General features: G+C 39.1%; 1 pseudogene; it reads left to right on the top strand.

The window, feature by feature from the left end:
• Nucleotides 1–232: 232 nt before the first annotated feature.
• LOC116857958 lies at nucleotides 233–1,165 on the top strand (annotated as a pseudogene).
• Nucleotides 1,166–11,316: the final 10,151 nt, after the last annotated feature.

The raw sequence follows: 11,316 nt of genomic DNA on the forward strand, positions 1-11,316 counted from the left end.
CTCTCATTCTAACAAATAAATAAATAAAATCTTTTAAAAAAATGCATCTGCCTTTGTCTCAGGTCACGACCCCAGGGTCCTGGGATCAAGCCCTTGATCAAGCTCACTGGGCTACCTGCCCAGTGAAGGGTTTGTTTCTCCCTCTCCCTCTGCCCCTTCTCCTTGCTTGTGTTCTCTCTCTGTCTCTCATAAGTAAATAAATAAATCTTTAAAAAACTTTCTTAATCCAATAAAGACAAAGAAAATCAAGTGTGAAATAAAAATTTTGGAGAATTTATGAGGTGATCCCAAAATCATTGCACTGGCAGACATTGTGAAACACCCTGTGTCATGAAAACCTAGTTCTGTTTTTCAACATGTGAATGACAGTATTCAAGCAATCGTACTAGAAGTTAACAGACTATGATACTTGATTTTACATGTGTGAGATTCCGAAGGCCCTGGAGTATTGTCACAGCATGGGAATTATGCACAGAGAAATGAAGGTTCATAATGTCATAAGCACAGAAAGCTACAGTGAATAGACTGGGGTTTGGCTGAGTTTTACCATCCTGGTCAAGAATATAACGTCCAAGTTGCTTCCTGATATTTCAAGGGTCTTGAGCAACTTTGGACTATCAGATGTACAATTATACATAGGTTGAATATGTGGAGCTTGGGTTGTATGCTGGCAAGTATGGTCTTCTAGAAGTAGCCATTATTCCATGGACATAATTATAATCAGCCAGTGAACATAGCCAAGGTTCTAGAGTCAGATTATGTATGTTGTATGACTATACTGACAAATATAACATGGAATTAGATCCACCTTTCAATGATATCTTAGGCAGTTATTCCTGTATGTGATGGGAACACGTTTTCTACAATGCAAACCAGAACCTCATCAGACCTGAGGTCTTGGATTTCCTGGACAAGGTTTGGCAATCTGACTTCAGGTCATGGCTCACCAAAGGAAAGGCCATTGAGCACCTCTATTTCCACCCTGTTGTGAAGGACCAGACTTGAATGAGCTTGACTAGCATGTGGGAAGGGTATCAGTAGTGCTAATATGATGTCAGGGATTTCTTTAGTGCCATTTGCTTCACCCCTTGGACCTCTGGCAGGCTTACCAGTGGCTGTCGATCTCCTTGGGATGCTTCTTCCTGGCACTCGCACCCAACAGTAATGACCCCTTCATCTCCTGATCCCTAAACAGAGGTGGGGGAGTCCATTCTCTCCTCCATGCAGCCTAGACCTGGTAGAGAAGGGTGAAATGGTTCAGAAGGACCATGGCCATTTTTTTTCTAAGATTTTATTTGTTTATTTGTCTCAGAGAGAGAGAGAGAGAGAGCACAGGCAGGCAGGGTGGCAGGTGGAGGGAGAGGAGAAGCAGGCTCCCTGCTGAGCAAGGAACCTGATGTGGGACTCGATCCCAGGACCCTGGGATCATGACCTGAGCAGAAGGCAGCTGCTTAACTGATTGAGCCACTTAGGCATCCCAGAAGCACCTTGTCTGAACCATTGCTTGTGGATTTATAGTAGTTCAAATCACTTTTTTTATGTTGAGGAAGTATTTTTATTTTTTTTAAGAAAGCATATTTATTGTTTTTAATTTAAATTAAATTAGCCAATGATTCATCAGTTGCATATAACACCCAGTGCTCATCACATCACGTGCCCTCCTTAATGCCCATCACCCAATTAATCCATCCCCCACCCACTTCCCCTTCTGCAACCCTCAGTTTGTTTCCCAGAGTCAAGGGTTTCTCATGGTTTGTCTCCATCTCTAACCCCTTCCCATTCAGTTTTCCCTCCCTTCTTTTATGATTCTTTGCACTATTTCTTATATTCTACATATGAGTGAAACCATATAATTGTCTTTCTCTGACTAACTTATTTCACTTAACATAATACACTCCAGTTCCAACCATGTTGATATAAATGGTAGGTATTCACCCTTTCTGATGGCTGAGTAATACTGCATTATATATATGAACCAAATCATTTTTTAAAAGTACATAGGCTGATATTTTTCTTAACTCTAATTTTCATAACTCAGGGATCCCCTGAAAAATTACTTACAGGTAGAATATTTCACAGACAATTTTTTTCTTCCCTTTCAAATTTAGTTCCTCCTCACTAAAGAACAAAGGTAAACCAGCCTCAATCTCTGTGGCTGTGATTGGGTGGAGATTTCTTCCCAAGTCCCCCATAGCCTCCCCCACCATCTCATATACAGGGAGGTTTGTATCACATTCTCTTCCCTCAAAGATCAAAAAATGTAGATTCCTCAAGGGAGGTGGGAAGGAAGGAGAAAGAGAGGACCCAACCTGTAAGACCAGTGTACTTCTATCCACTTAAATCATTGTGCTCCAAAGATACTTCATTGGGGTTGTCTGTCTTGGCAAATCTACTGAAAATACATCTTCATTTCACTGTGCTGCTAAAAATCTACACAAAGTGTAGACAAGACCTGAAAACATCTTTTCAGTAGTAGGAATCATATCTTATTGACCTAACCCTAAATCCAACTCACTTATAATTTTAATTACAGTTTACTTAAAAAATTATTACCAGGGAGTCCAAGCCAGCTGGGGAGTAGGAGACCTTAATTTTGTCTGGTCCCAAGGAATTCAGCTAGATAGCTATCAAACCATTCTGAACACCTGCAAATTCAACCAGAAGTCAAAGAAAATAATAGCTGCAACTCTACAAATAGAAAAGTGACCACTTTCTGCAAGGGAGGAGGTACAGAGTAGTGAATCCAAGGCAATATATAGGAACATAGACCTTGAGGGAAAGGAACCTCTGTAAGCCAGCTACTGGCAAGTAATAGAGCAGTGGAACACAAAATCAGAACTCTTAGAAGTCTTCCCTGGTAAGGGACATCACTTAGGCGACTAAGTGGATGGCAGGTGGAACCCTCACTGGAACACTGTGGTATCAGGAACCTCAAGGTCACAGGAAGATGGGGGGGGTTCTTGAATGCAGCAGAGCTCCCAGGCATTGGAGTAGGGAAGCCACTGAAAAGAGAGAGCCCAGGAATGGGCTTTCAGCTCAGGTTGCTATAAATGGTAAGGCAAAACCAGGGAAACCCCCTCTCCTCCCCCAGGAGAAGTAGCACCTGGTGAGCATGGAGTGTGGTCAGAGACCAGGAACCCAGGAATAATTAATAGTTTATCTCTGAGGGAACACTGAGACGTGGGACTCCAAGCTTTCTGCTCTGGGGCCAGAGATTGGGAGGCTACCATTTTCATTCTCATCCCCTAAGGCTGTGCAGAAAGCCTTCAGGGAACAAAAGCCACCTACAGTAAACTGGAGCAGATTACTTAGCCTGGTCCCTGGCAAGGGCACTGCAAATCTTCCTGGGGCAAAGACATTTGAGAATCAATGCAACAGGCCCTTCTCCCAGAAGATTAGCAAGAACATCCACCCAAGACGAAGTTTACTGATTAATGAGAACTGCAAAACTGCAGCGGTGGGGAATATAACACATAGAATTCAGGGCTTTTATCCCATGATTCTTTAGTCTTTCTATTTTAATTTTCTTTATTTTTTCTTTTTTTTTTAATTTTTCTTCTTGCTTTTCTCAACCAACTTCCTATTTTATCAACTTTTTAAAAATCTTTTTTTATTTTCATTTTCACAGTCATATTCTATCCCTTCATTGTACTTAATCTTATTTATATATATAATTTTTCTTTCTTTAAAATTTTGGGATGGAGTTTCTTCTAACAGACCAAAATACACTCCAAATCTAGTGTATGACTCTGTAACCTATAAGAATAGAAACATTAGACTAGCAGAAGACCTATCCACAGAGACCAGGGAGGCCAGAAAAAACTGGTATGATATAGTCAGGTGTTAAATAAGAAAAATATGCAGCCAAGAATACTTTATCCAGCAAGGCTGTCATTCAAAATAGAAAGAGAGATAAATAGCTTCCAGGATAAAAAGAAACTAAAAGAATTTGTGATCACTAAGCCAGCCGCACAAGAGATATTGAGGGAGATTCTGTAAATGAAGAAAAAGCCCAAAAGTAACATAGATGAGAAAGGAACAGAGACAATATACAGTAAGAGTCACCTTACAGACAATACAGTGGCACTAAATTCATATATTTCAATAGTTACTCTGAATGTAAACGGGCTAAATGCCCCAATCAAAAGACACAGCATATCAAGTTGGATAAAAAAGCAAGACCCATTGATATGTTGTCTGCAAGAGACTCATTTTAGACCCAAAGACACTTATAGATTTAAAGTGAGGGGTGTAAACAATTTATCATGCTAATAGACATCAAAAGGAAGCTGGGGTGGCAATCCTTATATCAGAAAATTTAGATTTTAAACCAAAGACTGTAATAAGATGAGAAAGGACACTATATCACAATTAAAGGGCCCATTCAACAAGAAGATCTAACCATTGTAAATCTTTATGCCCCTAACATGGGGTAGTTATATAAGCCAATTATATAAGCCCATTAATAACAAAATCAAAGAAACACATTGACAATAATACAATAATAGTAGGGGACTTTAACACCACCCTCACTGAAATGGACAGATCATCTAAGCAGAAGATCAAGAAGGAAATAAGGGCTTTGAATGATACACTGGACCAGATGGACTTCACAGATATATTCAGGATATTCCATCCTAAAGCAACAAAATACACATTCTTCTTGAGAGCACATGCAACATTCTCCAGAATAGTTCACATCCTGGGTCACAAATCAGGTCTCAACCAGATGGCATCCAAGGGAAATTCTACCAAATATTTAAAGAACTAAGACCTAATCTTCCGAAGCTGTTTCAAAAAACAGAGATAGACGGAAAACTTCCAAACTCTTTCTATGAGGTCAGCATTACCTTAATTCCCAAACCAGACAAAGACCCACCAAAAAGAATTACAGACCAATATCTCTGATGAATATGGATGCCAAAATTCTCACCAAAATATTAGCCAATAGGATCCAACAGTACACTAAAAGGATTATTCACCATGATGAAGTGGGATTTATTTCTGGGCTTCGCAGGTGGTTCAACATCTGAAGATCAATCAATGTGATACACTACATAAATAAAAGAAAGGACAAGAACCCTATAATCCTCTCAATAGATATAGAAAAAGCATTTAACAAAATACATCCTTCCCTGGTTAAAACTCTTCACTGTGTAGGGAGAGAGAGTATATACCTCAATATCATAAAAACCATCTCCAAAAAAGCCACAGCAAATACCATTCTCAATGAGGAAAAACTGAGAGCTTTTTCCCTAAGGTCATGAAATTACAGGGATGTCCACTATCACCACTGTTGTTCAACATAGTACTATAAGTCCTAACCTCAGCAATCAGATGACAAAAATTCATATCAATTCATACAAATTAGTAAAGAAGAAGTCAACCTCTTATTATTTGCAGATGACATGACACTTTATGTGGAAAACCAAAAAGACTTCACCCCAAATTTTCTAGAGCTCATACAGGAATTTAATAAAATGGCAGGATATAAAATCAATGCACAGAAATCAGTTGCATTTTTATACACCAACAATGAGACAGAAGAAAGAGAAATTAAGGAATTGACCCCATTTACAATTGTACACAAAACCATAAGATACCTAGGGATAAACCTAACCAAAGGGGCAAAGAATCTGTACTCAGAAAACTATAGAGTACTCATAAAAGAAATTGAGAAGACATAAAGAAATGGAAAAACATTCCATGCTCATGTATTGGAAGAACAAATATTGTTAAAATGTCTATGCCACCCAGAGCAATATAAACATTAAATGAAATCCCTGTCAAAATGCCATCAACATTTTTTCATATAGCTGAAACAAATAATCCTAAAATTTGTATAGAACCAGAAAGAACCCCAAATAACCAATGGAATGTTAAAAAGAAAACCAAAATTGGTGGCATCACAATTCCAAACTTCAAACTCTATTACAAAGCTGTAATCATCAACAGTATGGTACTGACACTAAAACTAACACATAGATCAATAGAACAGAATAGAGAGCTCATAAGTGGACCCTCAACTCTGTCAACTAATCTTTAACAAAGCAGGAAAGAATGTCCCATGGAAAAAAGACAGTCTCTTCAACAAATGTTGTTGGGAAAATTGGACAGCCACATGCAGAAGAATGAAACTGGACCATTGCTTTATACCATACACTAAAACAGACTCAAAATGGGTAGAAAACCCTAATTTGAGACAGGAATCCATCAAAAGCCTTGAGGAGAACACAGGCAACAACTTCTGTGAACTCAGCCACAGCAATTGCCTACTAGACACTTTTCCAAAGTCAAGAGAAACAAAGGCAAAAATGAACCATTGGGATTTCATCAAGATAAAAAGCTTTTGTACAGCAAAGGAAATAGTCAACAAAACCTAAAGACAACCGACAGAATGGGAGAAAATATTTGCAAATGACATATCAGATAAGGGGCTAGTATCCAAAATCTATAAAGAACTTATCAAACTCAACACCCAAAGAACAAATAATCTAGTCAATAAATGGGCGGAAGACATGAACAGACATTTCTCCAAAGAAGACATACAAACGACCAATAGACACATGAAAAAAAATTCTCCACATCACTCAGCATCAGGAAAATATAAATCAAAACCACCTAACAGGTGTGAAATACCATCTTGCACCTGTCAGAATGGCTAAATGAACAACTGAGAAAACACCAGATGTTGTGGAAGATGCAGAAAAAGGCAAACACTCTTACACTCTTGGTGGGAATGCAAACTGGTACAGCCAATCTCGAAGACAATATGTAGATTCCTCAAAAAACTTAAAAATAGAGCTACCCTACAACCCAGCAATTATACTACTAGGTATTTATCCAAAAGATACAAACATAGTGATTCAAAGGGGCACATGCACACCAATGTTTATAGCAGCAATGTCCACAAGAGCCAAAGTATGGAAAGAGCCATCAACAGATGAATTGATAAAGAAGATGTGGTATATACACATACAACAGAAAATTATGCAGCCATCAAAAAAAAAAATGAAATCTTCTCATTGGCAATGACATGGATGGAACTAGAGGTAATTATGCTAAGTGAAATAAGTCAATCAGAGAAACAATTATCATGCTCTCACTCATATGTAGAATTTAAGAAACAAGGCAGAGGCTCATAGGCTCAGAGCAATAAAATGAAACAAGACAAAAGCAGAGAGGAAAGAAACCATGAGAGCCTCTTAATCTTGGGAAACAAACTGAAGATTGTTGGAGGGGAAGAGGGTGAAGGGTAGCTGGGTGATAGACATTGGTGAGGTTATGCATTATAATGAATACTGGGTATTATATAGGACTGATGAGTTACAGACCTATACCCCTGAAACAAATAATACTATATGTTAATTAATTGAATTTAAATTTTTTAAAAAATTTAATACTTTCCCTCCCAGGCTCCTCACCATGGTCTTATCCACTTTCATCTCCCATATAGATAGATGATAGATAGATGATTGATAGATAGATAGATAGATAGATAGATGATAGATAGATGATAGATAGATAGATGATAGATAGATAGATAGATAGATAGATAGATAGATAGATAGATGATAGATAGATATGGCTGGTAAGAAGTGGAAGGCAAAATCTTTTTCAGGGTTATCTGATTTGGCTATTTTGAATTGTTAATTACTGGGCAAAACAATTCTTTTTACAAAAGCAACAAATTACAAAAGAAACATTCTCTATGTAAGTTTCAAGTTAATAATGCTTTAAGACCTGATGGGAGCTGTGTCCACAGAGAGGTTCATTTTAAGCTTTCTATGTTCTTTTCCTCCTACCCTCCCCATTCCTCACAGCCATCCCGTGAGAAGACCTGCCCTCTGTCCTATCAATACATCTGACAGGTAGGAGCAGACCCACAACCTCCAGTAGTCTGAGATGGTAGCCCTGTCACTGTGGGAAAACTGAAAACTCTCTGCTTACAGCCCGGCCTCCCCTTGCTGTGCATCTGTATAGACTACTCTTATCCTTCATGTGTGAAAGTCCTTCATATGTGAAATTTCAGCGCTAGAATTCTTTGTTGTAAAAACAGATTAGGTTTTATTAACAAGATGAGGTGTAAAATCCCCATGTAAAAGTCTCACTGGGTTTGTGTCTCATGTTCACATCTGAGGGGCCTGCAGCCCTGTTTAGTGGAGGCCCTCCGTGGCTCCCACCTGTATACACCCCTGGTACTACCCACGGTACTAGGAAGGGTCAAAGGCCTTTAAAAACACCACAACTAAAGTATCTCTAGGGATTAAGGAACCTTCACCATTTTCCTTTGTGTCTCAGCAGTGCCAGGAATTGCGGATAGAAAAGTTGCCAACTTTTGTGCATTTACAGTGGATTTTCCACTGAAATTCAACCACCTAAGTTTATCAGTGTTAGGTCCGTAATCAAAGGAGTGAGACTGATACAAAGCGAAGGTCAAGCAAAGCTTTATTTTGCGCCAAGCATCAAGAATCAAACCGACCGTCAAACCGACCAGTCAGGGCCGCCTCTTACAGAGAGGGCGACCTCTCCCTGCCTTACAGACTAACTTTTATAGAGCAAAGGCCATGTGGTTGGGCCTGGCCACACACAGGTGGCCAATGAGATTGCAACACACAGAGAAAGCTGCATAGTCATGCTAGGTCACACACGGGTGGCCAATTAAATTACAATTTACCCTATAGTAGATATTTGAACTAGCCTATCACCTTGGTCAGAATTGGTGCCCAAAAGGCGAGGCCCACACTCCTTGGTAGCTAGGGAGACAGTATGCCCCCCCACTGATTGGATGTCTCCACCTGGCCTGACCTGCCCTTGTATTTGGGCTTTGTTACCTGTGACTGGTTTCCCGGACTTGCTTTTAAGTAAGTTTTGTGGGGGGTGGGGGGGGTGGGCAGGGTCAGTTTAAGTTTTACTGCATAAACAACAAAATCACTGTTTAACTAGATGGAATAGCTCAGCTAAATAGACCCTTACAATCAGGTATTTTACTGAGTGAAGCCTGGCTTTCCAAGTACCATAGCAAAACCATAAGCTCTGTATTTTCTGCCATTATTTGATTAACAGAGCTGCTGATAGGAATTAGGAAAAATTCTTCCAACTTATTTTAAGGTCTGAAGTCTTCATTTAATTCCCCTACCTTTATAGATTCACAAGTCTTTTTCACCTGGTGTCATGGGTACACATAACCCTTCTTGGCTCTAGCAACTTTATCAAGGTGATGGCCTGAATAAATACAATGCTAAACTTTAGAGGAAGATAAAGCCACATTTTAAATTGTTTCTAAACATAAGAAAAGATCTGGACTGTGTGGATGATGACTTTCTTCCTTTCTGCCCCTTATGCTGGATATTTACTTTTCTTAACATGTGTATGCCCTAGAATACAGTGGGGGTTCCATATTGAATTTGTGCAGAAGCTAAAAGCAAAAGATGTACAAGAGATGCAATTTGTAATCACATGTGCACTGGATTGGAATTTGAATGGGAAACTTAAGCCTAATGAATTTTTTCTTTTGAGTGGGGGAGAAAGGGTATAAAGGGAAGCTGAACATATTAAAACACATCAGACCTAGCAAGAAACTGAAGGTGAACACAGAAGAATCTGACATGTCACTCAAGAGCCTTTTAGAATACATATGGAGAGGTTTTTTCCCATGTTACCTAAGAAGTCACTACAGAAGCATGAAAAAATTAAAAAAAAGACCCAACTGGGTGAGGGGGAGGGGCAAGGGTTTATAGAGTAACAGCTTTTTTTTTTTTTATTAAAATTTTAGCCAGTTAACATACCCTGCAATATTGGTTTCTGGAGTAGAATTCAGTGATTCATCACTTACATAGAACACCCAGCACTCATCATAACGAGTGCCCTCCTTAATACCCACCACCCATCTATTCCATCCCTCTATCAATCCTGTTTGTTCTCTATCATTAAGAGTCTCTTATGGTGGGTGTCTGTGTGGCTCAGTTGATTAAGCAACCACCTTTGGCTCGAGTCATGATCCTGGAGTCAGGATCAAGTCCCACAATGGGCTTCCTGCTCAGTAAGGAATCAGCTTCTCCCTGACCTTCTCTCCCTCATCCTCTCTCTCACTCTCTCAAATAAATAAATAAAATCTTTAAAAAAAAAAAAAAAAAGAGTCTCTTACGGTTTGCTTTCCTCTCTCCACCTTTTTTCTGGCCCCAGATGTTCATCTGTTTTCTTTCTTAAATTCCACATATGAATGAGATCATCTGGTATTTGTCTTTCACAGAGTAAGAACTTCTGCATTCTTGCAAATTACTCTTTGGTATCCTTTGCGTTGGGACACTATTCCTAAGCTCTATCCTGTGTGTGCAGGGATTAGAAGGCAGGAAACAGGATGCCAGTATAAAACAGCTGTATTGACAATTACTCTGAAACGTTTTTTTAACTATCCTCTGACTTTTTTTGAAGTGGTCCCTTTTTCTTTCTTTCTTTCTTTCTTTCTTTTTTTTTTTTAAGTATAAAATCAGCAGCCCTTCCTCCCCTGCCTGATTTATTGGTTGTTGTGCAGTTGGCATAACAAAATATATCTTTGCTGGGAAGAAGTTGTGTCATGAAGATCTTTGATTTTTTTTTAATAAAATCTTTAAAACAAATGAGAAAAGTTAATATTCTTCATTATCATATTGATTGCTAATGAACATTTATAAAATTCATTGTTAGTTGGTGGGCCATACAAATACTGGATTTGGCTGAATTTGTCCCATGAGCTATATTTGCCAACTGCTGTTACACACACACATACACACACATACACATATACACACACTCACACACATAATATTTGTATAGATTTTTTGCTGAGTAACTGAATAGTTTTTATCCAAGACCTCAAAATCTCCATTGACATCAATTTTTTTTTTTTTTTTTTTAAAGACTGAACTCAGGGAGAAGTCAAGATGGCGGAGAAGCAGCAGACTGAGATCACATCAGGTAGCAGGAGATCAGCTAGATAGCTTATCTAAACATTACGAACACCTACAAATCCAATGGGAAATCGAAGAAAAGAGCAACAATTCTAGAAACAGAAAATCGATCACTTTCTGAAAGGTAGGAACTGCAGAGAAATGTATCCAAAGTGACGGGAAGATAGACCATGGGGGGAGTGGCTGGCTCCCAGCAAGCGGCGGAGCAATGGAGCACAACATCAGGACTTTTAAAAGTCTGCTCCATGTAGGGACATCACTCCAAAGGCTAAATCGGGGTGAAGCTCACGCGGGGTCAGCATAACCCCAGATCCGCGGGATCAGAGAAGGACCGGGCGTGTCTGAGTGTCCCAGTGCTCACAGGTAT

The sequence above is a fragment of the Lontra canadensis genome, unplaced genomic scaffold, assembly GCF_010015895.1.
Source record: "Lontra canadensis isolate GAN:19392208 unplaced genomic scaffold, GSC_riverotter_1.0 scaffold130, whole genome shotgun sequence".
Classification (NCBI taxonomy): domain Eukaryota; kingdom Metazoa; phylum Chordata; class Mammalia; order Carnivora; family Mustelidae; genus Lontra; species Lontra canadensis.